General features: G+C 39.7%; 1 pseudogene; it reads right to left on the reverse strand.

Annotated features, from left to right (window-relative positions):
• Window positions 1-4,604: 4,604 nt before the first annotated feature.
• LOC123954771 lies at window positions 4,605-4,704 on the reverse strand (annotated as a pseudogene).
• Window positions 4,705-5,585: the final 881 nt, after the last annotated feature.

Below are 5,585 nucleotides of genomic sequence, written 5' to 3' on the forward strand. Positions count from 1 at the left end.
CTTTCAGTTTCTCAAACATAAAACAGTAATTTTGTCTTTTGAGTCACCTTTTCATTGAAGGGAGTTGGGACTTTAACATGAATTCTGGGAGATAACACTCCTCTGTAACAATAAATATGCAATGAACGTAAATATATAGTTAACAATAAAGAAACATTATAAAGCATATATATGTATATATATATAAAAAACATGCAAACATTACTGGTTATCAGAGATACTGAACACTGTAATGATACTATTTTTCTCTCTCAACACAATGTGACATAGTATGATCTCTCATGTATTGTTTGAATCAGTCTGTCAGCAAAATTTCTCAATTGATAGTTCTTCACACAAGAAAGCTGTGGTGGGGCTGGCACCCTATGGTGGTTTAGTGGTATAATTTACACATCCCAAAGCAATTTGGTAGTGGTATCTTACCTCTTGACATAATAATTCTACTTCTGGAAATATTTCCTGGCACTTCTACTCCAAAATGGAACCTCTATGCAGGATCATATTTATTGCAGTGCCATTCACACAAACAAAAAGTGCATAGAGTCCAATATTTTTATTTTTATTATTTTTTTAAGATTTTATTTATTTATTTTTGACAGAGAGAGACACAGCGAGATAGGGAACAGAAGCAAGGGGAGTAAGAGAGGGAGAAGCAGACCTCTTGCTGAGCAAGGAGCCTGATGTGGGGCTCAATCCCAGGACCCTAGGATCATGATCTGAGCTGAAGGCAGACGCTTAACGACTGAGCCACCCAGGCGCCCCTTATTTTTATTATTTTTTAAAGATTTTATTTATTCATTTGACAGAGAGAGACACAGCGAGAGAGGGAACATAAGCAGGGGGAGTGGGAGAGGGAGAAGCAGGCTTCCCGCTGAGCAGAGAGCCTGATGTGGGGCTCGATGCCAGGACCCTGAGATCATGACCTGAGCTGAAGGCAGATGCTTTTTAATGACTGAGCCACCCAGGCACCCCTATTTTTATTACTTTTTTAAAGACCTCTTTTTTGTTGTTTCATTTTTGTTTTTTGCTTTTTTTTAAAGTAATCTCTAATGTTCAAACCAACATGAGGTTTGAACTCACAGCCCAGAGATCAAGAGTCACGTGCTCTACTAAGTCAGCCAGGCACCCCAGGCTGATAGTTTTTAAAATGTGGCCTTTTGATTGACACTGTCATTAAATATGTTAATACATCATTCAGTTTACTGTCAGGTCAGCCTGGGAAGAATTTATATCTAAATTATCACATTTAAACCCTGTCAACTCTGGTTAACTCCCAGAGAGTTAAATTATTTCTAAGCTCTTTTAAAAGCTTTTTTTTTTTAAGATTTTATTTATTTATTTGACAGACAGAGATCATAAGTAGGCAGAGAGGCAGGCAGAGAGAGAGGAAGGGAAGCAGACTCCCTGCTGAGCAGAGAGCCCCATGCGGGGCTCAATCCCAGACCCTGAGATCGTGACCTGAGCCAAAGGCAGAGGCTTTAACCCACTGAGCCACCCAGGCACTCCTATTCCTAAGCTCTTAAGGAAATATTTTATTGTTCCACTCCTCCTAACCCAAGCCCATCATATGGTTTCGTGTCTCGGTGATTTTGTATACTTTTTCCACTTAGCATAAAATAAATTTCATGATTTCTCCGTAAAGACTCTTTTGTGCCATCCAGGTAGAGTCAATGACACTATCCTTTATATCTGTCCCTCAACCTCACCTTCATTGCTACAGTCATCATATTTCTTTGTGTATAGGCCAAATGCTCTCGAGACTGGAATTTCCTTGAGGGCAGGGGATGGCATTTATCTTTACCTCCAAAGAGCCTCACTATAAACTCAATCAATACATATGTCTTAGGCTGTTAGTGCTGTTATAGTAAAATACCTTATACTGAGTGGCTTAAAGAACAGAAATGGTATTTTTTTGTAGTTCTGGAGACTGGAAGGTCCAACATCAAGTTCCATCAGGGTTTGGTTTCTAGTGAGAGCTCTCTTCCTGGCTTGCAGATGTCCACCTTCTTGCTGTACTCTCAAGTGGCAGTAACAGAGCATGAGCGCTCTCTTATAAGGGCACGAACCCCATCATGAGGGATTTGATATTTTTTATATATATATATATATATATATATATATTTACACTATATATATATATATACACACACACACACATATGTATAATATATAAGATTTAATATACTTCTAAGTGTATTTGATTTTGTCTCTTGGATACATTCTTAATAATGTATGCAAAAAGGTCAAAATCTGGGGCACCTGGTGGCTCTATCAGTTAAGTATCTGCCTTTGATTCAGGTCATGATCCCAGAGTCCTGGGATCGAGCCCTAGGTCAGGCTCCCTGCTCAGCAGAAAGTCTGCTTCTTCCTCTTCCTCTGACCTTCTCCCTCTAACCCTCCCCTCCGCTTGTACTCTCACACACACTCTCTCTCCTAATTGAATAATTTAAAAAAAAAAAAACTTAAAAAAAGTCAAAATATTACAAGTAAACTCATACTGTCCTTTGACAGTATTTCAAAAGTGTGTTCTCTAAATATTCAGTCTTGAGGCATGCTGGTTTGAAAACTATCTTAAAGAGAGAAATAATAACTTTCTAATAAAATATTGTAATCATCTAGTCAAACTCTAAGAAACAGAAAATAGAATGGTGGGGTACCTGGGTGGCTTAGTTGGTTAAATGTCTACCTTCAGCTCAGGTCATGATCCCGGTCCTGGGTTTGAGCCCCATGTTTGGCTCCCTGCTCAGTGGGGAGTCTGTTTCCTCCTCTGCCTGTCTCTCCCCCTGCTTGTGCTTGTGCTGTCTCTCTCTGTCAAATAAATAAATAAAATCTTTTTTTAAAAAAATTAAAAATTAAAAAAAAAAGAAAATAGAATGGTGGTTGTTAGGGGCAAGAGGGAGGGGGAGTTATTGGTCAATGGATTTGGAGCTTCAGTTTGAAACGATGAAAAGGTTCTAGAGACCCATTGCATAACAAGGTGCATATGGTTAACACTAATAAACTATGCACTTGAAAATGGTTAAAATGGTAAATTTTATGTTATATGGTTTTTTACCACAACAAGCAAACAAACAAAATTGGTGTGTGGGTAAACCAAATACCACGGTCTATATATAATTCTGTGCCACCCAGTTTGGAAAATTATAATTGTCAGTGAAATTTAGGAAAGAAGTATCACACTGGTAAAGTTCTTGAGATTTCAAAAATAAAGTATTTAAATATAGAGACTGAACAACTCTCCTCCCTGTTGCTATTTTTTCCACCCACTGCTCTTCTCTCCAGACTTGGGATACAGTTTGAGGCAGACAGCTTTGTTTGCTTCTTTCCTCCCCTATTCGCAGTGGTTGTACGCTCTCTTAGATATTTATTGTTATGAGTCACCAATCTGGGTTCATATCACTTCATTATGGGATTTTTGATGGAACTCTTAAGAAGGTAGTTTTTGTTCTTGTTGCTAGTGCTGTTGTTACTTTTTTTCACACGGAGTATCTTAAGCTCAAATAATTTAGCACTGGGGGACCACTATGAGGGAAGTATGCCTGAGGCTAAAGTGAATCCAAGAAAAGCAGAGCCAAGAGGAAGTGAAAAACTAAATCCTGATGATATCTTTTGAGTGTCTAGCTTCAAACACATATCATCTTGGCTTTATCACTGGAATTATGTGAACTAGAGAATTCTATTTATCGCTTAAGCCGTTTTAATACTTTGATTTCTATCACTTCCTGTGCAAAAAGAAACTTGACTCATATGGCTTCTGTGCAATATTTCTGCATTCTTAAAATGTATATCCCCCATTACCTAGTTCAAGTTGGATTCTGTAATTCACAACCTTAGAGTCCCAAGTGATATAGATATCAGTACCAGAAGTGGGATCATTGTTTCAGATCATCAGAGAAAATGCAGAACTAGCTGAGCTGTGGTTCCATGGGGGACTGGGGCAAGTACAGATTCCTGCATTGTAAGGTGAGAAATTTAAGATTTTGTATGTAGATACAAAGCAATTGCCAACAAGTTTCTTGGGCTTAAGGCATATGGCTATAACGGATAAAGCTTTAGAAAACTTAGTAGCAAAATGTCACTGGGTCAGTCCGCCAGTTACTGGTCTGTTAATTCAAAGTTCCAAATTTATACTTTTTGCTTGCTGTGTGAAAATAGATCTGGGCCCTTAAATGTTTTGCCTTTGCCAGCTGGCACAATAATAGGTCTTTCCAACAGAGGGCACTAGAGAGAAATTGCAGGAGGAAAAGTGTTCTGCTTCCTAGTTCTCGTTTGCTTGCTTCCCATGGTGCACAGAGCCAACCCCGGCTTCGGCAGTGTGCAGTGCCCAGCTGCATCTGCCAAACCACATTTTCCTCCAAAGTCCCCCTGGATGGTTTTGCAACAGAATGCCTCCATGAGACATGTCTCTGTGAACAGCTTTCCCTTGCATCCTAGAGGATATGCTTCCAGCCAGTTCTACCAGCATGATACCACAGAGACATTTCTGCCATCCAGTGAACCACAGCTGGGTCCTCCTTTGCAGCAAGGTCGGGATCTCCATCCAGAGTGGTGGGGCCCTTCTCTGGGTACTCTATTTCAACTCTCTTTTAATTTTTTTTTAAAATATGAAGCATAAATGCTTCATGAATTTTCATGTCATCCTTTTGCAAGGGCCTTGCTAATCTCTATATGGTTCTAATTTTAGGACATGTACTGCTAAAGCAAGGATTCGAGCTTATATTCTTCATGGTCCTCTTTACTTCTTATACCAATCCCCTATTAGAGTGAAAAAAAATTTATATTAAAGCTTCTCTGGTCAAATTACTGTGTAATTTCTCTCTTCGAATTGTACCAGAATGATACATCAGATTATGCTGATTTTTCCTGAGTACCTCCAATAAGGTACAACAAAAAAATTTGCCTGCAGCCATCAAGATTTTCCTGAATGTGAGCAGAAAAAAAAGAGGAATTGGGAATTAATAAGGCTGAGGTCCAAAGCAAGACAGACCCAAGTACAGAGAGGTCAAGTTCTCTGACTTGCTTCATCTTCTCTGTGTAAGACTGAAATGCAGACTGAGAAAGTGGGAGATCCTGTCAACTACAAAGGGGTGGGATTAATGGAGAATGTGGGGTATCTGGATACACGGGGCCACACCACGGTGCCTCGCCCTGACTCCCCTCCGGACAAACAGGATGACACTGCCAGGGCAAACTACCCTGGCCTGGAATTCCGCTTGGGAGCAGGTGCTATTCATTCTCAAAGAGAAAGAAGAGTTCTCGGCCCCCCAGACAGTTTCTTCACCCACACTGTCCTGAAATAAACTTTGTCAAACAGAATGTGCTGCATATGTGTGGATCCCAAAGTTGCTGCTATTGAACAGAAAAATCTGTGAGTTATAACCCAGCCTTGGCTCTTCCACTGAGCAGCTATGCTGACCTGATAAAATTTTTGGTGTTTGATTTTTAGGAAGCTCACATAAAATGAAACTGATAAGACAGGTAACTGTGGTTTTATTCGAATTTGTAGCACCAGCAAAAACCATACTATATAACAGGCCGGTGATGGGCTGAAATCAATCGCACAGAATGTCCAAACTCCTTAGATG

Source organism: Meles meles, chromosome 12 (assembly GCF_922984935.1).
Source record: "Meles meles chromosome 12, mMelMel3.1 paternal haplotype, whole genome shotgun sequence".
NCBI lineage: Eukaryota > Metazoa > Chordata > Mammalia > Carnivora > Mustelidae > Meles > Meles meles.